The following is a 23,832-nucleotide window of genomic DNA, read 5'->3' as shown; positions in this document are numbered from 1 at the left end:
GGAGTGATAGAACAACAGAATGCAGATAATGAGCTGCTGTGTCTGTGGTGTCTCTTTGTAATTACTCATGTGTCTGACCGAAATATTAAGATGGGGACATGAAAACTTCTACTTGCAACAGTTTGTGTAATGTCCACAGTGTCACTATGGATACGAGGCCTGGAAATTTGACCCAGTTTTATCTCTATCTTCGGATCCATCTAATTTTTCTCACCATATTAGCAAAAAGTGGTTGGTAGAACTCTTCAAGCATGGGACATGTACTTTTGGGCTGTTTTACCCATAGTCGGAATAAACTGTTAGGGGCTGTTAGGATAAAAGTTGCTTTTAGGCCCCACTTGCACAAATTACCAATAATAATAATAATAATAATAATAATAATAATAACAATAATAATAATAATAATAATAATAATAATAATAATGAAGGTCTAAAAATAACCCACAACCAAGGACATGCTGTAACAACCCGTTCTCACTCCCAACTCTCTCGCAACTCGTAAAATACGGACGCTTGGTCAGTGACTCTCAACTCCTAATTTCCACTGGTTGTTGAACGGCTGCGGCCATGACTGACAGCTGAAGTCATGGGGACCCATGAGATCTCTCAAATTCACGTAGAATAGAACCACAAAACCAACAGTTTGTTTCCATCCAGAGGAGTAGAGAGGAAACAACTCAGTGCTGTGTTTTCAAGGTGTAGTGCAGGGAAATATGATGCGCCGTGAGCATGGTGTATTTAATTTAGAAAATTAACCGGATATTGTGCTGAATTGCTGCGGAGCTCTCCAGCGTCCGGCAGAAATAGAAGCTAATAGAAGGGAGATTTTTTGCGTCAATAACAAATGCCAAAAGCACCTGACCAGGCGTTGCTTTTTGACGCAGTAGGAGTGAGAATGTGTTGGCTGTGAACCTTTTGGCTTTTGGGCCCAGCTGAGGACTGGGGCATTAGTCCTTTTTGCCTAGTTGGTTATCCAGCCTTGGTTTTCCCCAGAGCCAGATGAGCTGATCAATAATATTGTCATCTCTATATTGTCAGCTCCTTTGCTTTGTATGATATACACTGTATGTGGTCTGTTTTTGTTCTCTGGCATCCTCAACGGATACATGGCATGTGGTGAACTTTGAACCTGAGCTGCAGAGCTGACCTTTGTTAGTGCAGGCAATGGATGAAGCCTCAAAGATGGAGGATAATTTGTTCAGAGCGACATAAGCACTGTGTGAAAAAACTCAATCCTGTCATTTATTTCAGTAAGGCCAGTGCATTGGTATGGCAGGTGTGCTGATGATACCAAAGTATGGTCATCTGGCAAAAGAGTCAAACCTGGCTCAACTATGGCTGCAATGCAATGCGATGTTTGCCAATTAAATAAGCATTCCTGGTAGATGAGATTGTAAATTGATCAGGTTAATTCTTTGTTTGAAACAGAGCATAAAGCCCAATACAACTGGTCTGCATATAGCTGCCTTTGTAATTGTGATTACAGTTCTTCAAAGTTCTCTCTCATCTGTGCTTTCCACCATTTTGTCCACCTGCCTGTATACCTCATCTGCCACGCTCTGCGGAGCCAATTTGATTACAATTCAATCAATTGTGTTTGCTTTCAAAGAATTCCACAGATTAGCTTGAGTTTATCAGTCAGCCAAGGCAGCCCGATTGTTTCCCAAAGCATGACCAGATGACTGCTCGGCATTGTGTTTGGTAATGCCTCTGATTATCTTGTCATAATCAGAGGTTGAAATCAATTAACTCAAGAGTCAGCTTTTGTTGAAGCTTGACTGAGTAGCATCTTATCATCTAGGACCAACGATTCGGCTTCATGACATGTGAAATCTGAATATTAAGGAATATGAGGAATATAAGAGAAAGTAACAGTGTTCCAGCATTACCAGTATGTTAGGCTGATAAAATAATATCCAACAGTGGCTTCGGAGTGCCTTACATGTGGGGATTTAGGGCTTGAAGAGGTTTTTAATACTTGGGTGTATGCGTGCATGTTTGTGCACACTGAGGTTTGTTCCCCACAACTGGGATTGTGTAGCCACGGTGATGGCTGTGAGGGACTGTGAGAAAGCAATCTCCAGGAAGTCATAGCCGCGGGATGAAGCATATGTGGCATGAGGATGGCACCAGAAGGCCGCGTCGTGGATGTCCATTTGGCCATCTGTTGTGGAGTTGCAGCCCGAGCCAGGAAGCAAACCCCCCCCTCCGCCCCCCCCGCAACCACACAGAAAGAACGGCATTTTCAAATGCCAGGGCCCGGGACAGCGCTCGTTTCCCCTGGGAGCTCCTCGGGCACATCCCAGACACTGAGCTTCAGATGCTCTCACTGGGATGTCCAGAAAACATCCTCAACCGGAGCGATGACTCCGTGCGGTGCATTTGTTTGGTGTGCAGCATGAGACTGCTAGAGTGAAAGCGGCCACAGTATGGCTCACTCATCGGCCAAAGATCATTACTCTTCCTTATCTCGGGCCAAGTCCTCGGGCCACTCCACTCCGCTCCAAACAGGGAGCCCATTACCAGGCTGCTCACTGGAGGCCTGTCCACACGGCCTGAGGAGACCTATTGGTATTCCACGGCTGGTTAGGGACAATATCTGTACTTCCGTTAGCCCTACTGTACTGTCAACCGAATGAAATGCTCAGTGCACTGTTGGATTTCTTACAACATGGAAATCATTTTATCGAAATTATTATTGGTGATTTATTTAATTAAAACTCTTTGTGTTAATATTTTGTTAAAGCACCAATAGACCTTTTTCACGGCAGACATGTTGACATTGTCATAGTAGGAAAAGCACAGGTGCATTCACAACCCTTACTGATGGCTGTATTCCACTTAGGAGAGACCCTGGTATTGTGCATGCTGACTCACTGAAATAGCTTATAACTTGATGGAACTGAGCCATCATTAAGGTTATCAATTTCAGCTGTGCTTTTTCTACTATGACAAGTCAAAATTTCGGCTGTGAAAAAGGTCTATAGTCGACCCTGCAATATCGCCATTGATGTATTCGGTCAAAAGTATCATGATATTTGATTTTTTTTTTTTCATATCACCCAGCTCTAGAAGTGTATATACAACAGGACAGCAGGCTTCCCATTATACTAGGGTGCAGGATGAATAAAAAATGAATTCAGAATACCTTTGAGACAATAATTATGTGTGGTTATTTAATTTGTTCTTGTAAATGGCTAAACTGCTATTGCTATTCATATTTCTCTCTTCTCTTTAATATTTACAAACCAGGGAGGTCAAATATAATAGCCTATTTATTCACCAAAATGCGTCCATTTTAAAATCCCCACCTCTCTTCTTCAATTGTTCAGTTGTTGTTTATGACTTTGAGCTTGGAAAATCCGACTTCTGAGTACAAATGGAATGCACTGCAATGTTATTTCGGAGTACAGTGGTTCTGGAGATAGCTACAAGCAGCAATGCAGGAGGCCAAGCAATCGGTGTAAACATTTGAACTGAGAAACACATTTGCCCAAATCTTTAAAAAAATATAATTTTTTCTTCCAGTACAATCAATTTTCACTGGATACAGTTTTTTAGGGTGGTAATGCCACAGCTCTGAAAACATGCAGTTTAAGGAGGAAAAATGCAGTTGTTGTGAAATAGCTTCACATGCTGTGTCTGAGGTCTTTGTGCTTTGGTTGAACCAAAAATATGTCCTTCTGACATATGGGCTGTGTTGTTATGTCCAGCCTTTCACTTTAATTCAACATGTGCCTTCTGGTTATTTTTTCCTTTGCTTTTTTCTCTCTCTTTCAAGGGCCGCCATTCTAAAAATACAATCAGCTGAGATAGCCTGACTTAAGATATTACTGTAGGTATGTGGGTGCGTGTCACACAACCCCGAAGTAACACAATAGCTATTTTTTTTCAAAGGTCAGATGAAAAGAAGGCCAGATACAGTGTGCGGCACGCTCCACTGTCCTTTAGAGAAAGGCCACAAACCAGAATGTGTGAGAGAGAGAGAGAGAGAGAGAGAGAGAAAGCTGAGGAAAAGAGAGCAGAGCAGTTCTTATGCACAGATTATTGCGGGGAGTTGGTTGAATAATGAACAGTCTCCCCCTCAGGATCATCACCTGCTCCACGCCACATTCGTATGCATGCAAGGCAGTGGCGTGCGGCAGAAAACTCATCCTGCCATTGACAATCCAATCAAATAAGTGCAGAGAGGACAACCTTTTTTGGTCCTTTCAAACAAATGAAAGCAGCATAGCGTTTTAGACCTCTGACTCAAGGGCACCTTTCACCAAAGCATTCCTGTCTCGCTGTGGGACATGTAGGCTCACCGTCTGTACACTGATATTGATAATTGTCTGGCTGAAGTGTTTGTGTTGTGCCCGGACACCTGCCTCACTAATAAAGATACAGCAGGTTCCTTTCAGACACCACAGCGTATGGATTGTTTTAATAGAGCTTAACAGTGTGGTTCTGGAAGTACAAATGCCATTCGTTTTCTCCATAAGGATTTTGATTACTACCTAACTGTTCCTTCCTGAGGCTATTTTGCAGCGGCACCGTGGCTCCGTCCGGCGCTTGGCCTTGGATTTTTCCTACCCGTGATAATTATATTGTAGTCACCAAGCTAATGGCTGTGATCTGGGAGCATGACAACATGCTAAAAACCATTCTGACAGGCCATGAAACACAAGCAGTCAGACATGTTAACAAATCCCCACGCTATTGTGGCAAGGTTCCAAAGTGTGAGGCGTTTAGATGTTAAAAGTCTGGCACTAAAACACAATACAGGAGGACAATGTCAACAAAAAGTTAAAAGATTCACCTCGGTGTTCTGTGAAATATGGCAGGTCATTTAGGGGAGAATTTTTACTTTACAAATTACAGACATGACCGATTGGCATGGGATTAAGATCACAGACAACCTCCGTAATTATTACAAATGACTAGAGATCACCAGGTAATAGTCCATATCCCGTGCGAATAGGGCTAAAGACCGCTTTTTGCATTGCCTCTCCTACCAACAATGAATGAATGAATGATTGAATGAATTTGTTTGTTGTCGTAACCAAAGGGTAGGGTCAGAAGCTTCAGCTTATATAAAGCCCCCCCCCTTTCTCACATTTTGTAAGAGTGACAAACAAATTGGCAAGGAAAAATTTACAAGACAAAAAAGTTAAAAAAATTAGAACATATTTACCCAGATAACTTTCTACATACATACAGTGTGTTTGCATATACATGCATACAGTTACACACACATATATATATATATATATACACATATATACACATCCATCCATACATACATTCACGCCTACATATACCCATAAAGGTCAGTACTTATATACAGCACATTGCCACCATATGTTGAATAATTATGACAACCATTATGACAATAATGATCTTCATCATCATCATCACCATTATCAACATTCTCACAGAATAATACTAATCCAGATCAATCAGTATATTTTAACCACAACAATTTCCCTAACCTGAACCATGTGGTTATACATATATAATCTTACCCACAGAGGTAGTAGACCAGAAAATCTACAGTCATTTGTAATAGTTTTAAAAGGCACTGACAAACAATGTTGACCAATTTATTTCCAACATGCTTAATTATCTTTTTTTTATTTCTTTTTTTTAAACTCCATCTTTGGTTTCGAGGCACTTCTTGCACCTGTACTTTCCTCCTGGATCAGATTATATGACAAACGTCAAACTATGCAATATCAGTCTGACATAATTGCCCTCCCAGCCCCATGCAGTCATGCTATGCAGATGGCATTTATCTCTGCACCCGTTTTTTCTGCACCGAGTTTTGTTATATTCCATTGCCTCTGCAGTTTCTTCTAGTGAAAGTTTTACACACCCTCCTTCCATACACAAGGAAGGAGGCTGTTTTCTAGTATGTGCCATATAAGTTGAACCATTTTGACATTCTGAATTCTTTAAATTGATATTACTTTAATCTCTGACTGTTCCGAGTGACTGTGTGCCTCAAGTGCCTCCGGCAATCATAGACAAAATGATTATTGTCTCTTTTTTTTCAGTCCACCTTTCTCTTTTGGAACATGGGAAGATTTCTTCTGTTCTAAAAACAGTTTTGGTTCTTTGATTGCCAGAGTAAAGGCAATTTTTGGAGATATTTTCTTTAATCATGTCCTAGTATATGCAGGTGGCATGGATTGTGCCTGGTTTGGAGTTTAATCATATGGCAACCAGCAGGCTAAAATACAGCTGATGCACTTCTGCACAAAGTCTAATGTTTTTTAGTGACATCACTTCAAGACCCTAATAGATGGACGACAATATCTCAATCACTAGTAGATGTTCAGATCAGTGCATAGCGCCCTCATGAGACCTCTTAATACAAACATGTCTCCCCTTTGGGTACTGATATTCAGTGGTGGAATAATTACTCAGATAATTTACTTACTATATGTTTAATTCAATTTCATTCATAGCATCAACTCATAACAAGTTATCTAAAGACATTTTACAGATAGAGTAGGTCTAGACCACACTATATAATTTACAAAGACCCAACAATTTCAACAACCCCCCAAGAGCAAGCATTTAGTGCAAAAGTGGTGAAGAAAACTTCCTTTTAGGCAGAAACCTCGGACAGACCCAGGCTCTTGGTGGGCAGCCATCTGCCGATGCTGGTTGGGACACAGAGACACTGATATACAGAAATATGATTAATAATAATTAAAGCCGTTGGTATGATGAACAATGGCAATTATACTAACAATAAAGAACTATGACTAGAAATAATAGTTGTAGAAGTTCAAGGAATAGCAGGGCGTAGAGCAGGACCACGGCGGCCGCTGGAACCATGATTTAGGTGCAACCCCAATGAAAAACAGCCCAAAAAGGAAAACTATAAGACGAGAAAACATAAGGACTCCGGGGAAATGTTTGCTTATAACACCCAGAAATCTGAAACATTGTTGGGTCTCCGTAAATTATAGTGTGACCTAGACATACTCTATCTGTAAAGTTTTTTTTTTTTTTTGAACATGTCACTGCTTGTATGTTAGAGGACACAAAATGGTAGGGAACTACTGGTTGAATCTTTTAACAATGTGCTATATTTTATAAGCTCATCATATGTTTTAATATAGAATTTTCAGAGGTGGAAAGAGTAAAGAAATATACTATACTATATACTATTTATTTGATGAACCATTACTTACCTTACAAGTAAAATTACTGGTATAAAAATGTACTCAAGTAAATGTAAAAAGTAGCTACAAGTTATTTAGTGACTTTTTAACAGCGGGGGGAGATATACTTTTTATATTCATACTTATTTCATCTTATTTATACTTATTATATTAATTTAATTAAATTGCAGTCTTTTGTGATTTGATAAGGGCACAAAGCTGTTTTTGATTTGAGTTTGTTGACAGATACAAAACAATGTTGGAGAGCCTTTTAATTTACTTTGTTTACTCAGTAACATATTTGATTTAAAATGTAGCAAAGTACAATGCTTCAAACAAAAACATACTTTAGTAAAAGTTAAAGTACAGATTTCAGTCCCTCCAGAAAAACGTGATTATGCGATCGCATAATTCAATGCATAATCAGCCAAAGTCCGCATATTTATGCGGGGGCTGCATTTCTTTCAAATACGCCGCACTTTTGCCGCATAAATTGCAGATTTCCACGCAAAATATGCATAATATAATTTTTTGTTGCAAAAAAGTCACATATATCTTAGCAGAAACTTGAAAAATGTTGCGTTTACTTCACACAAGAGCAGCCATTTTCCCCTGTTGCCATGGGAACGTTATGAAGTGACGTAATTACTCGACGTGAACCTCATCAAAAAGCAGGGTGTTGGGGGAATCACTTTTTTTCCTCTTTTTCATCACACCGCAGTTCCCGCAATTTTTGCAAGTTTCTGTAATTTTTGCAAGTTCCCGCAATTTCATTGCATAAAATTGCATAAATAGGCCGCATATTCCATCGCATTTCTTAAGAAAACGTGCCGCATAATCAAGGATTTTTGCCCGCAACAATCACAAAAAACTCAGCAAAAAACAACAAAAAAACGACTCAATTACAGTTACATAATAATATATAATTTTAATTCGTCACTTTCCAACTCTGACAATTTTAATCTAAAAAGTAACTGTAGCTGCTATGAATTTAGTGGAGCGAATGACGACACATGAAGTAAACCTTTACATAGAGGCGTTCTTTCCTGCTGCAACCAAAATACAGCATGTTTTTGTTTTTTCCATTTAGCCTTTTCAGGGGATATAGCTGTTCAGTTTTTTTTTTTTTTACTTGGAAACAGTCCAAAGTCAAGGTGGGTCAATACCAAAAAAATTAAACCCATAAAGCCTTAACTTGACCATCTATTACTTGCAACTGCACATAGATGGGCACTGAATTGATCCACTACTGCCACATGGAACAAAATAATCCTTCTCTCCACAGTCCAAGTTGAGTTTTACTCAATGATGAAACTGCTGTTTTGATACATCTTGCTTGCTGTCACTTTCTTTTAGACTTGTGGTATTGACCGGCTGTAGCACAGGAATGTGTGGGAGGGCAAGGCAGCTTTATTTGTATAGCACATTTCAGCAGTGTTGGGCAAGTTACTTCCAAAATGTAATACATTCTAGATTACTAGTTACTGTCATTTGAGAGTAATAGTTATGTTACAATATTACTGTCTCTCAATTGTAATGCTTTACACTACTTTTGTGTTACATTTGAGTTACTTTCATCGAAATAACCGTGAAAGTATGACTTAGCAGGTAGCTTGTGACTTCACCACGGGATCGACAAAGTCTCATCTTTATCCATCATTTTTTCACATTATTTTGTATAATTAATCTGAATCACTAAGTGTCTGGGAATTTATTCCAGGTATGTGGTGCATAAAAAACTGAACGCTGCTCCTCCATGTTTAGTTCTGACTGTGGGGTTTAGAAAAGCAGAGTTTTTGTTGATGCAACACTCCCATGTCAGTCACACACGCTTCAGTTCTTTCTAACGGCTGAGGCATCTCAGTCACTGCAAAGGCCACCTCACTCAGCGTCATCTCCTCGAAGGTGTCTCTCTCAGCTTATCAGCTCCCAGATGGAGCAGCCGTCTCCATGGTTTCCACACCCAATTAAAGAGGTTGTTCCAATTAGTGAGAGGTAGGAGCATGAAGACACTGGCCTCAGCCAGTGCTAGCAACAACCTCCAGTCACTAAACTGTCAGAGTCATCCACTTTTGTCTCTTACTTCATAATAGTCTAGACAGTCATTTTAACAGCAGAGGCTGTGGTATGAGTTTAACAGTGTTTCATTCTGCCCACATGTTGGAGTTGCTGCCAAATTGGCATTGCAGAGGTGCAGACAGTGTCAGAAAAATGTGACAAATGCTTGTAGTTGTTTATGGGTGTTTTATAGTGGTGACAGTCTCGTATTGCCAGACCTTCCTCCACAGCGCTGCGGAGGAGGGTCTGGCAAGTCCACACAGCATTCCGGGATGAGAGAAAACCGTGCTCTGGTTATTGTGCTTTAAACCAATCACTATCGTCTTGGGTGCGGACGGAGCAACAGTGCAGCTGCAAAATAGTCTCGGGAAGAAACTTGTTTTGGTGGAACATGTGCACTTTCAAAAGTTGTTTTAGTCGTCCAACAGAAAACTCAGATTGGACAGATAGTCTAGCTAGCTGTCTGGATTAGAGCTCAACAATATATCTTTTTTTTTTTTTTTTTTTATCGTCATTGCGATATCAACTGCCGCGAAAAACATTGAGGTTTTTTTGTTAGTTAAAAGAAAAAATCTGTAGAAAACTTGGGTGACCATATTTTGATTTCCAAAAAAAAAAGGACACTCGGCCCGGCCTTGAGACACAAATTCCGACAGGCTTCTCAGAGGTTAATGAACATGCTTTATTATGCCTCAATTGTGCAAAAATAACTTCTGTAATAAAATAAAATAGAATCTGTAACAACCAATAATAACTCTCTTTTAAAATAAATAAATAATATGATAATATTTTCTAAATATGACCTCTAACTGTGTTAAAATCCAGCTTCAACAAAATATCTCTTAATACCTTTTCAATGTAATAAGATAAATAATAAAGACACTGAAACATATGTGCCAGCTTTGCACATGGTGCATTCCGCCTCCCACTTGTGGGACACTTTTTTTGCAGTTCAACTGTGAAGCTGCACTAGTCTTGTTTTATGGTTCTGCGGAGGCTCCACGCAGAGCTTTCGCTGTAGCAGGCATGTGTGTGTGTGTGTGTGGGGAGTGGGTGATATAACAGAGCGAGGGAGAAAGAGTGATGGTGATTATCTTCAGAGTGAGTAGTGACGGCGAGCGAGTACGACTCTAGAGTCACAGTGAGAGAAACAAAGCGTCTCCCCTGTGTTTTCTGACCACGGTGGGAAATCTGGAGCAGGAAACAATTCGGCATTTTGTGTGCATTGCTGCTCCGCTGTCGGCTCTGGTCCCTGTGTATGTCTGCTCTGGTCCCTGTGTATGTCTGCTCTGGTCCCTGTCTGTCTGCTCTGGTCCCTGTCTGTCTGCTCTGGTCCCTGTGTATGTCTGCTCTGGTCCCTGTCTGTCTGCTCTGGTCCCTGTCTGTCTGCTCTGGTCCCTGTGTATGTCTGCTCTGGTCCCTGTCTGTCTGCTCTGGTCCCTGTCTGCTCTGGTCCCTGTGTATGTCTGCTCTGGTCCCTGTCTGCTCTGGTCCCTGTATGTCTGCTCTGGTCCCTGTCTGTTCTGGTCCCTGTGTATGTCTGCTCTGGTCCCTGTCTGTCTGCTCTGGTCCCTGTCTGTCTGCTCTGGTCCCTGTGTATGTCTGCTCTGGTCCCTGTCTGCTCTGGTCCCTGTGTCTGTCTGCTCTGGTCCCTGTCTGCTCTGGTCCCTGTATGTCTGCTCTGGTCCCTGTCTGTTCTGGTCCCTGTGTATGTCTGCTCTGGTCCCTGTCTGTCTGCTCTGGTCCCTGTCTGTCTGCTCTGGTCCCTGTGTATGTCTGCTCTGGTCCCTGTCTGTCTGCTCTGGTCCCTGTCTGCTCTGGTCCCTGTGTATGTCTGCTCTGGTCCCTGTATGTCTGCTCTGGTCCCTGTCTGTTCTGGTCCCTGTGTATGTCTGCTCTGGTCCCTGTCTGTCTGCTCTGGTCCCTGTCTGTCTGCTCTGGTCCCTGTGTATGTCTGCTCTGGTCCCTGTCTGTCTGCTCTGGTCCCTGTCTGCTCTGGTCCCTGTGTATGTCTGCTCTGGTCCCTGTCTGCTCTGGTCCCTGTATGTGCTCGTCACAGAGCCGCCCACAAAGCAGCCTCTCGGGAATTACGTCACACAACAAAGTACCATAGTATTGTGTGCAAAGCACCAGTCAATTTAAGTTCACGCTTAATGGTCCCATGAAAAACAGTGAAAACCGGACATTTTCAGGAATTTATAAAAAAAAAAAAAAAAAAAAAAAAAACTGACGCCACCGGACAGTAGGTAAAAAGTGTCCGGGCAAAAGAGGATGTTTGGTCACCCTACTATAACAGAATGTTGGGAATTATTTTCTTCATTTGTTTTAAATTGAACAAGCAATTTGTTGTATTTTAGCAGAAATGCAGAACCTTAAACACTCTAATATCCATTTATTTATCGCAAGTAATATCGTTACCGCGATATTCAACAACGTTATTGCATATTTTCCTCATTTCTTCTGGATTTACCCTGCAGAGATCTGAGGAGCAGTTAACCATAGTCCTCATAAATCCACCGGAGTTTAGAACACCAACACAAAGACAGAGGAAGGTAACGGACATCCGGCGGAACTATCCCAGAAATGAAACGTTGTCGATATAGACTATTGTGGTGGTGATGGCATGACAATGTTACATGTATTAATTTTACTAATACCCGGGCTGAAATCCAAATGCAATCAATATAACATCAGTAACAAATCCTCATAGAAGCTCCCATCAACATGTGTGAGCTAATGAAAGTGGAGCAGTGTGTCCCACGTCTCTCCTTACACACTCATATGTATTGAGCCAGACTGCTGCTAGTGTTTCCTAGGGCCAAAGCTGTGACAGAGAACAAACACAGATAACACATCCTTTGTTTTCAATCAAACCCACGCCTCGGAAGGCGCTGACACACCAACCCGATTAGTGGCCGTCAGACAGTCTGGTGAGGTCAGTGGCTCGAGTCTGTTCGGTGTGTTCCGTGCCGTCGTCAGTCGGAGGAGCCGTCGGCATCCATTTGGGCCGATTTGACTTGTTGAATCGGACTCAATGACCAATCTAATTGGTGGAGTGCTAACCCGGAAATGACGAGCGGTATGAGCGTGACGAACGCCTCTCAAAATCTGCCGAAAATCTTTTTAACTGACCTTTGTCGATGTGAAAACAAGACAGATTCAGCAACTGCACGGCCGATTTCTCGCAGAAAATGTTTTCAGAAACAGGTTTCGATGAACTATTTTTCGTAAAATACGAGATTGTATTTTGAACGAGCCGCCATTAAGGTCGGTTTTGAAATCCGGGAGAAACCAGACCCACGTGACGCGTTCGTCCAATCAGCTGCCGGTTTACATTTTTTTTTGGCCGACAATACAGATTAGCGCCACCTGCTCTTATGGAGACGTATTACGTCTTGCGCACGAGAATATTCTGTCGGCAACTTTGGCCGCGAGGTGCTAAAGTAGGTAACCCTTACCGACACTGATAGACGTTCAGTGATAGAGATCGTTTTCTCTTATTTATCCCATGTCAATGAATTAAAAACTTTTCAAACGTTCATGTTTGTACTTTGTAGTTGTCATAACACTTACCGGTAAGGAGAATTGCATTAATTAATCTAATTTACATTAAGCTTACAGTAGCTAACAGTTTACATTAGCTAGCTTGTAGTTTACTGCATGTATGGAACATTAGCTCATTGTCCAGTATCTTCTAGCTTTCAAACAAAAGCAGTGCAAAATATGATCAGCAACTACAACAAGGTAAACGCTACCAGCTAATGCAGGTTGCCAAAGACAGTATGATATGCAGTAAACTGCAAGTGAGAAAGGTTAAATAGTACTGTAAACGCACAATCTAAAATGCTACAACCAACATGTTGTTAAGTGTGTTAAATGGTCAACAGTTGCCAGTTAAGACCATGATGAATAAACTACACCACTACACAGTTAGTGAAGTACCTTAATGTTACAGTATGCTTAAATATACTTGTGATATAATTCTAATCTTACCAGGACAGGTTGGATAACTACTGGACTAACCTAAAGCTTTCTCCTTCTGTCTGCAGTCTGAAAGCAACCCCATCATCGGCAGCTGAGTCTGATCGTTGCTTCATGTTAAATATACTTGTGTACAGTATATAGCTAGTCATGTTTGAATACATGTTATAATAAAGATACATGTTTGGTTAATGTCATTTAAAAGCTTGTATACCTAACTAGTTATTAAAACCGGTAGCATCTGAGTATAATTATTCAGATGGAAGTTTCCTGTCTCCAGGTCACAATTTGATGGAAAGATAGACATTGAAAAACTGTTTACAATATATATATATATATGCCCAAAAACGTAATATATGGCCGAGTAAACAGAGCAGGCAACAGAATGAATGCATGGCTGCAGTTGTGACACCTGCAGCACTAACTGTTTAAAACAAGACTGTAAAATATTTACTGTCTCGTTTTAAACAGTTAGTGTTTTAGCTTTTGGCCTTACCTGTTCAATGACATTTTTTCGTATAGATCACTCAGCCAAACCAAACCAACCAGAGGCAGTACTGAATCCTCCTGGCAGACAGAGTTTCAGTCCGGAGAGTACATGTGATATCTCAGCCTGGATGGCAGGTGCCACGGGAAGGCAGAGTTTAGTTTTGGAATAGAATGGGGTGATTTATCTCAATAATGACTCCTTTTTGTGTGACAAGGCAATTTCACTGCCCAGAGGTGTTTTTTCTCTCCTCCCCGAGGCTGAAGGTTGTTTTCAAAGGGAAGCAGTGCTGATGGAATGGCCTGAGATCAGACTGGGGATTGGGTAGGAGGCTTTAGTAAACACGCATGGAGCAATTCCTAAGTTTGGCTGTGTCAGCTGGAGAGGTGACAATAAAGAGAGGGGATGACGCCGAGCCACTCTCCCATTGGAGAGAAAGATGCTGGTTTTGAGTTCATCTTTCTTTTCTTTTTTGAAGAGGTTACTGTCGAGGGCTGAGCCTCAAAACACACAGCCTTTTGATTTGCATGCTTCCCTTTGATCCTGTCGTACAAATCTGCCATGTGGCTGTGCATCTGTATGTCTGAGAATGCACATCAAAAAGCCTGCAATCAAACCAGCAGTAACTTGGTTCTCTTTGGAAAACATCCTTTCACTTTAATCTCAAATTACAAGCAGGCATGTGGCTTACATATAATGTGTAGCTATCAGACTTTTGGAATCAATGTCACAGAAAGCTACACTCAGGGTATTTTAGGCAGATATGTTCATAATATGCCACATCTGGAGGATACTAGTGTTATTAATGTGCTACTTGTGGAGCAAACTTTGATGTTGGACTACAAAATCTACAAGGAGCAATCAAAGAAGGGGGTAAAATTCTAGGACAAACTGAATTGGGATTGGGTAGTTGAATTACAGGAGGAGACATTAGCAAAAATGGGGAACAAAATATAAAGCCGAATGATTTTTAAAATAACGAATAATAGTGATACTGTATGCTGAATATACAAGAGGAAATATCAGCCCACTGACACTCACCCACAGATGGTGATCGGTTAGTCTATATCCACAACGTCCCACTCACGGGATTGCTCTTGTTCTGCCGGATATTCTGCCGGATTTCACTCTTTTCGGATGTCTGTTTTCAGATTACCCGTTTCCTTCCACTTTCTTTGTGTTGTAATTTTAAACTCTGGTGGATTTATGAGGACTATGTTTAACTGCTCCTCAGATCTCTGCAGGGTAAATCCAGACAGCTAGCTAGACTATCTGTCCAATCTGAGTTTTCTGTTGCACGACTAAAACTACTTTTACACGTTCCACCAAAACAAGTTCTTTCCCGAGGCTATTTAGCAGCGGCACCGTGGCTCAGCTTGGCGCTTAGCACCGCCCAAGATGATTGTGATTGGTTTAAAGAAATGGCAATATAAAGTGTGAGACTAGTGATCGGTTGAAAGCTCTGCCCCTCTCTTCACCCGAGTGTCCTTAACATGCGGCCTCAGATCAGACGATACCATTACAAAATCAATCATCGACCTTTGGCTTAGGGTGCTCTGGTACCAGGTACAGCTATTTTTTTTAAAGAATATGTTTTGGGCATTTTGGCCTTTAATTGATAGCACAGTTGTAGATAGTGCTGGGCTGTATGAACAAAAATTTGTGTCACGCTACTTTTTAAGATTCTGGCGGTTTCACGTTATATCACGGTATTTTCTTTCTTTTGCTTGACTGGGTCTTTATATAGGTTTATTGGCTTATTTTACTGTAAGTATTCAGTACTGTCAGAATATAAAAATAAATGTTTCAATGTCATCATGTTTACTAAAAGTTTTGATTACTAAAGGGTTTGCTTGGCTCCACAACGTTATATAATGATGTTATATGAAGGAGAATGCATGAAACAATTAAAGTGATGGTTCGGAGTAATTTACCCTAGGGTCCTTTGCACCGTGACCTCGAGCCAAACACCCCCCAGAAGCTTTTTTCACCTGGGTCTAACATTGGGCGAGTTAGCGTAGAGTAGCGTTAGCAGCTGAATAGCTTAGCGCAGGGGCTAATGGACCCACGTTTGTATCTCGTAAATGACCCCACTAATAATTCCCGAAATGATACCAAACTTCTACACTAGTACATATAGGTTATGTACTCATAAAACGATGGATTGGAAAGTTTGTAAGTACACCAGAAGTTTATGAACACTTGCCTCCTCTCTTCTGCTCTCTGTTGCTGCTGCTGCCTGCAGTTAGACGAGTGCTTAGGGCCGTCTACAAATTACTACACCAAAAAGAGATACAACAAAAATATTTATTAATTTAATGATTAAATAAGGTAATGTCTCCAAACTTACCTCAATTATTACTTGTCTCCTGCTAGTTATATTACAGCACTTACTTTAAAAAAAAAAGTTAAATTAAAAAATATTTTTGTTGCAACTCTTTTCGGTGTTGTAATTTGTAGACGGCCCTAAGCACTGGTCTCACAGCAGCAACAACAACCGCAGAGAGCAGAAGCCAGCAGGCAAGTGTTATTTACATAAACTTCTGGTGTACTTACAAACTTTATAATCCATCGTTTTATGATTACATAACCTATATGTACTAGTGTAGACCTTTGGTATCATTTCGGGCATTATTAGGGTAAATTACTCCAAACCATCACTTTAACAGAATCTAAACTATTTTTTTATTGTGCAAAATACAAATTAGTAAAATAAACTTAAATACACATACCAACAACTTTAACATGCTTCCTTTTCAAAACAAAATAGTTGTAAGATTGCTGTTTAAACACAACCTTGACCACAGGTAACATTAGGTTGCTGTAGAAAAGTGGGTGTTTCTCCGCCGTTGGCTTGCTTTGGTGTTGTTTGAATAACGTTAGTGGTTTGGTGGAAGTATTTTGAGGCAAGACATCTTAAATCCAGTGTTTTAATCATTGCTCTGAACCTGTCTTTCTCAATGGTCTGTAGTGGGACCATAGGATTGTTATTGCGTTCATAATGTTGCTCCGCTGCATGCTTGAGTCGACGGATCTTAACGTTAGCGCAACGAATACAGTTTTTTTATTTCATATTTTTTTAAAACCAAAAAACCTCCAAACAACAGACACGGCTTCTATTTTTGGCACAAGTTCTTCTGTGTCATCATGTTCTACTAGTTTTGAAGCTTCAATTTCATAACTTTCAACGTCTATCCTATCCATCTTCACCGTAACGTAACACCAGAGCACTACGGTTTACCCTCACCATGCCTCCAGTCGCACCATGCGTGTTTAGAAGCGCTACATTGAAAAGGGTCCCGTCTGAAACAGTGCCACGCAGCGTAGCGTTCCAAACATTGTGTAATCAAATATACTGGTATGGCGGTATATTAAAAATTCATATCATAATGAAAATATACACCGGTATTCAGTGTGAACCGGTATACCGCCCAGCACTAGTTGTAGACAGGAAAGGGTGTTGAGTAGGGTTTAATCCCAGGAAACGGGAAATAAAATAAAAAAGGAGTGCGTGTCTATTGTTCTCATACGGTAACATTGATGCAGGCGACGGTAGTTACGGTAATACAGGCTCCCTAAATCATAACACAGGCTCAAGACATTCATTCATTAAAGATAGGCCTGTCTTTTTGCAGTGCACACTGCACGCCATTGTACATTTCTGAGGATCATTTTCTTTAATTTTGTTTGGCCCTGCCCTAATAAAGAAATATTTGGTTAAGTTCGAGTGATTATTCCCGTTTGCAGCCGTTTACACATCCTCAACAGCCACAGAATGGATTTCGATAACTTAATGGTTTAAGAATCATTCAGTGGTTTACTTAACCATATTTCGTTAGTTTTTATAATAGATTTCTATAAAACATTGATTATATAAGGGTTGCCTAGATTTTCAGAAGACAAGTCCCAGACATTCCACCTAGCATTTTATAATTAGCGCTGCAGCAGATGTCACGCTGCAGCGCGCAGCTCACTTGATCACGCAGCAGAATTGATCATTGCAAACTATGTTGATGATGGACATAAACTGTGTTCTTTAGTCCTAAAAATGATACAAATAATATAAAAAATGTCAGTTTGGGATTATGGGAACGCATATTTGAATGTTATCAATACATTACTTGGGCTAAAAACAAATCAAAAAAACACAGCCATTTCCCGGGATTCCCGGAATCTGGGCTGTCTATTTCCCGGGATCTGATTAATCTCATTTTCGGGAAAAATATTAAACCCTAGTGTTGAGAGAGGGGGGAAGACATGCAGCAAAGCATCAAAACCTGGCCTACGGCAGTAAGGACTGAGCACACGCTCTACCAGGTGAGTTGTTGTAACTTTAGCCCTATTGCTTAATCATAGCATAACACAGACACACAATTAATATTTTGCCGTGCATCTGCTGAATAAATAGGATGAATTTCAGGTTGATCAAAAGAAAGTCTGGTGAGTTTTATTCACTTCAAATGTAACAACGCAGCTATCTTATTTTGTCTGAAGTTTTAACAAAAGTTACTCACTTTAAGTCATAAACTTTGAAACGGTTCTGCAGTTGCTTCACTTCCTGTGGAGTCACATTTACACGTTTGCATATTTATTGTAGCAGTTATGTGTCGTGAGAAGACACTATTTTGAAAACTTGAAATGTGTCAAAATCACAGGTTTCAGAATTACTGGCTACAGAACAGCAACTTTTGGAAGGGTTTTACAGTAGAAAAAACAGATTGTATGAAAATGGAAGAGGTCAGGTTGGAGAAGTACATAAGAAGCAGTTCATTCCTAAAATATTTCACTTGAGAAGAACTGCAAAAATGATGAACTCATAATTGGATAAACTTGACACAACATGACCCTGTCAATTTCTATGCAAGTATAATTTCCAGGTTTTCTTTGAAACAGGGTAATTATCAAATGTGCCAACTGTTCTTTTTTCACTGTAATTACAGCATGATGTCTCATTTCTCTGCAGGAAACTTGAAAAATACCAAAATATTCTCAAGCTATTTCCTGTCTTGGAAATGATAGGAAACTGATGCACCTGCAAGTTGATTTTCTTTGCATAATAAATGCATAGAAACCAACGGCTGCCAGTAGGGATGCTAATCATCTAAATGCTACAGTATTCTTTGGAGAATTGTCAGCAATATTGTAAAGCATGTGCAATTAATAGGTCATCTATAGGACAAAAACTAAATAAAAACATAAAGTACACCTAAAGATCGTTTAAGTATGGTTCCTCCGGTGAGCAGCCATGTAATCGCACAGGATGTGCTGTGTCTTGTTTGCTGTGGGATTGACCTTTCTCTCTGCTGACTCTGCAGGTGGATTGTTGGCGTAACCTGGAACCTGCAATACTCGCCAATTATATTGTTTCTACAATACTTTGCAGAGCAATCACGTATTTATTAGCTAGCATCTACCTTCCACTTCAAGCACTCCTGCAGTTAAACTCCATGCCTCACTTGAAAATAGACTTGGCGCGTATCTTTGGCGGAGCAGAGAGCAGCTTCAAGCACACACTATGAATAATATATTTTATTTACATTAAGACAATAAGTTTTTATATTACAATTCTTCTGAACTTTTACTTGAATTATGCAAATTAGATATCTTCAGGGCTCTCAAGTTTTGAACAGAGTTCAGAGTGAGATTTTGGCGGCAGGGGTTTGGGTGGGGACGGAGTCTGATCTGATAAATGACATAAATGTAGGCCTGTGTTCGATTGAAGAAATTCATAGTCGACTAACACTCATTCAATTGTATCGACTAATCGATTAGTTGATTTAATCGACAGATCTGTAAATCTGAGTTTCTCTGCAAAGAGTCATGCAAAATGATGCATATATTGAATAAGATAACGCCTCCTTTGCATATTTAAACACAACATTTCAGAAAACGTGTAATACAACAAAAAATTGCCTTAATGAAAGTAATCAAAGTAGGTTTCACGGTGATATCTCTTAGGTAAAATGTCAACCCTTAATTCTTGTGTTTACTAGAGATGTGCTCGTACGTTTCTTGGAAATAAGTCATTCAGCATGAAAAAAGCATCAAACATGACTAATGGACTAAAGAGATCTAAGTTGACTAAGACCAAAACCACTGATTAGTCGACTAATCCACTATGAGGGAGCAGCCCTACATAAATTCGTACAAATAATATTTTCTTAATTCAGTATGTCTTTGTGTTTGTGTGTGTGTGTGTGTGTGTGTGTGTGTGTGTGTGTGTGTGTGTGTGTGTGTGTGTGTGTGTGTGTGTGTGCGTGCGCAATAATTAATACTATCAATTGTCTGGATACAATATAATGAAATAGCCTAGGCCAAAGGTTTTCACAATGGAGCCCGGGAGGTTGTGCAGTAAAAATAAAAGGAAAGAAAAAAGTAAAAATATTCCAAATTATTATGGGTACTGTTATAAAAGTATTATTGGTAGGCCTAAAATGGGTATTTTTATAAAAATATAAAACTGTCAGAGTAGCCATGCAGCCGATTCAACATGTAGCTATAATAATAATAATAATAATAATAATAATAAAAGCTACCTAGTGTTTCCTCTATGTTGATTTCTGCCGCCACAGTATCAGAAATAGGGCAGACACACAACAGGGTTTCCTGTTCCTATGTACATGTAGTATATAAAGTCATAATTCCACGACTCTACAAAGCCGTGTGCTCTACTGAACTCAAGCCAACTGTCATCCGCTCTCTCTCCCCTTAACTGGAACAAAGGGGGTAAGCTTCGCTTCAGAACTCGAGCCATCTATGGCGCCATTTTGTTGCTAACTGGCCATCACCTCCTGTTAGCATTACACTGACCGCCATTTTTTTTTTACGTCACTTGACTGCGAATAACTTTACATCAGAAATGTTTGAAGACTCTATTTGTCCGTTGTTTAGTTCCAAAGAAACACGACAATGTATAAAAGGCTCCATTACCTTGTACCTCACGTTATGGTTCCGTAGCAGACGTTTTTGTAAAAATAGGCTAACGATTGTGTCATAACCAAGCGACTTACTGTCGCATAGTAGAGGAATTACTGTATAATACAGGAGAAGCTTGCAGGCAGTTTCGACTTACGTTAGCTGTTTAGGTTTAATTACTAATGTTAACTAGCATGTTAGTTAGCAATAATTAGCCTGTGCCCATGTTATCTCCTTACATACACCTACAGTCTCCGTATCTGTAAGATTGGGAATGATTGAGATTTCTCTCGGCACAGCTACCAGAAGACTTCCAACTTTCAGACACGTTGCTCACGTCTCAGTTGGAGGCTGCGCAGTAAAGCTGGCCATCACCGGAAAAGTGCTTCTAATAGCCTTCACTGGTCTCCGTCCAGAGCAACGGGGTCTATTGGTCCATTATATACTGTCTATGACTGGAACAGTGACAGGACGTCATCACCCGCCAAGTCATGGCAACCAGATAAACAACAGGGCGAGTACACCGAGTACACTTGTCACTCAATCTCAGGCAAAGTCACAAACAGCGACGAAAGCCGCAACTTGAAATCCGCACTCACTCAGCTTGTGCGTGGCAGGCACTAGCGGCGCCAGGATTTTGATTGTAGGTGGGCCTCCAGAAAACTGGACGGGCCAATTAAAATAAGCCAAATGATTTCAGATTCCCCCTTCATTCAGACAGCCACACACTAATAACGTTAAGACACTACTTGCCTTGCTGGTGTGACGGTGTGGCTACGGGAGGACTTGATGGGGAGAGGGCGGCCGAGCAGGATGGTAAATCGTCACTTGTAACCGCGATCCTTAAAATGTTTTAAGTAACGCCATTAATTAAAATTAATTAATGTATGATTTACATGAATAAGTGCCACATGCACATTTAAAGAGATTTAGCCTACTTCCCCAACAAAAGATGCAAAAGAGGAGGGAAGAGTAATTTGTTGACTCAGAGAGAGGACGCTAAATTAGAAAAAGTTCGTCTACTAGACTAGAGAATAGTTGAAAGTAATAAAGAATGCCTGAGGGCCGTATTTTTCTATATTTTCAATTGTTTCCAGCATAGGTTAAATCGATGTAAAAAAGGGTAGAAATAGGTAAAATAAAAATCAAGTGGGGGGGAATACTGGGAATCTTTGGGTAACTATTGTGCATCTCTAACCTCTGTGCATCTCTAAATAATTCATTAAATGTTTCATAAAATGGACGCATGGGCACAGAGGACGAGGGCCAAACATTCCTGGGCCTCGGCACAAAAAAAGTTTGAGAAAGGCTGTGATATGACACATGCACAAAATGAGCCATGATGTGTCTTTTGTCTTGCTGTTGGTATTTTTCAGTCTATTTTCTGCCGGACCTTGTGGTGGGGAAAGACCTTGATTGAAGAATGAATTTCCCTCCCTGCCTAATCTAATGAGATTTGGTCTTTGGCCACCAGTCCCCCTGGTGTCCAAAACATTGTTATTTCTATTTATTTAGTTTTAAAGGATTAGAATGTATGTAAATCAGTGGTTTTCAGTCTTTAGAATTTCAGTGGTCCTAGTAGATCCCTTTGGTAGACCAATGTTAATTTAACTTTGGGTCCCTGGTGCCTACACTGAGAACCACTAGAGTGTGTGTGTGTGTGTGTTGTAGTAGTACTAGTAATGAGAGCGAATGGGAGAAAGAAGTTTGTGTGAGGTTAGGTTATATTTGGCGGTCCAAATCAGCGAACAGAGGGAGTGGTTGAGAACGATGATGTTGAGGATGTCTGCTAGAAAGAGGCCAGCAAAGCCATTCGGTCCGTTGTGGCAACGCTGCCGAATATCCAGAAGTTAAAGCCTGAGCAAGAACAATATTTGCTGAATTGAATTGATGTTGGGAAAAGTTAGATTTTCCAGCTCACTCTGTTAGTGGTGAAGGAGTTGGCTAAAGCTAGCGATGCTAATGCTAATTATAAGCCGATAGTTGTCGGTCTCCTATCTTGTTGCACATGCGCATGACATACATCGCGACCAAACGTTAGCGATTGGTTATGGCAGATCCAGAGTGGCTCTGGGCAGATCCAATAGTTTTAAACTTCAACAGAGTACCCGCCTTCAAGTTAACACTTGTCAATGGAGAGTGGCCAGACAAATGAAATGTACAGAGTCTGGTAGGACCAGGCTACAGCAGAACTGCTTGCACCTGACAAAGTGAAATTGTTCCAAAGCGTGAGTTTATCGCGAAGAACTGTAGCCGATCGGATTACAGATATGGCAGTGGATATTGCTAGCCTGTGATGAAACAACAGACATTACAAATATTTCCCAATTAACCATTTTTGTGTGTGGGATTACTTCGTAGTTCGATACAACGGAGGACTTGCTTTCACTGCAAGCCGTGCATGGCACTACTAAAAGTGAGGATTTGTTTGGGCAAGTTATGTCAGCTATGAACCAGTTTGAACTTCCATTTGAAAAGTTAAGTAACTTTGCGACGGATGGAACCCCAGCCATGGTCGGTGGTCAAAGCGGATTAACCGCATTTATCCGAAGAGAATTGAGCCGTCAAAATATTGATCCGATTGAGTTAATTGTGTGCCACTGTATCATACATCAAGATAATTTGTGTGCACATTACCTGAATCTCAGTAATGTAATGTTGACCGTCGTTTCCACAATCAGTTTTATCAAAAGTATTGGGCTGAATAGCCGCCAGTTCAAGAAACTTTTGAGTGAGCTTGGGTCGGAATATCGAGATCTGGTGTACCATTGTGAGGTTTGATGGCTGAGTTGTGGAGAGATGGTCGCACGGTTTCACAAATTGAGGGAAGAAGTAAAACAATGAATGGATATGAAGGGCAAGCCTGTTAAGGAACTCAGTGATGGCAAGTGGCTTTGTGATTTGGCATTCATTGTGGACATTACCAAACACATTTCTGAGCTGAATGTCAAGCTCCAAGGTCCCAACCAGCTAGTCAGCGCTCTGGTCTCCAATGTGAAATCATTTGAAGCTAAATTAAAACTGTGGCAAATGCAACTGGTAAATGGCAACAGCGTGCATTTTCCTACTTTGCAAGAACAGAAGCCTGCTGTAACATCTGAATATGCAGCTGAGTGCGCCAAACTCCGTCATGCTTTCGGTGAGAGGTTTCAGGACATTAAAATTAAGGTAAAGGAACTCAACATTTTCGCAACGCCATTTAATGTGGAACCAGCTGACGTGCCTGACAACCTG

At 40.6% G+C, this 23,832-nt stretch overlaps 1 protein-coding gene across 3 annotated transcripts in view; it reads left to right on the top strand.

The window, feature by feature from the left end:
* tsnare1 (T-SNARE Domain Containing 1) overlaps positions 1-23,832 on the top strand; it is a 225,413-nt gene that overhangs the window by 11,464 nt on the left and 190,117 nt on the right. Inside the window, exon 1 of one of the 3 annotated variants that reach the window (XM_028581223.1) lies at positions 17,879-18,000. The exons of the other annotated variants lie outside the window; for them this stretch is intronic. The gene's annotated coding sequence lies outside the window, so the exon portion shown is untranslated. Of the gene's footprint in view, positions 1-17,878; positions 18,001-23,832 lie in introns of those variants that run through there. 3 annotated transcript variants of the gene reach the window in all.

The sequence above is a fragment of the Perca flavescens genome, chromosome 6 (genome assembly GCF_004354835.1).
Source record: "Perca flavescens isolate YP-PL-M2 chromosome 6, PFLA_1.0, whole genome shotgun sequence".
Taxonomy (NCBI): Eukaryota; Metazoa; Chordata; class Actinopteri; order Perciformes; family Percidae; genus Perca; species Perca flavescens.
Note: the sequence above shows the minus strand (reverse complement) of the source record. Positions and strands in the feature narration are given on the sequence as shown.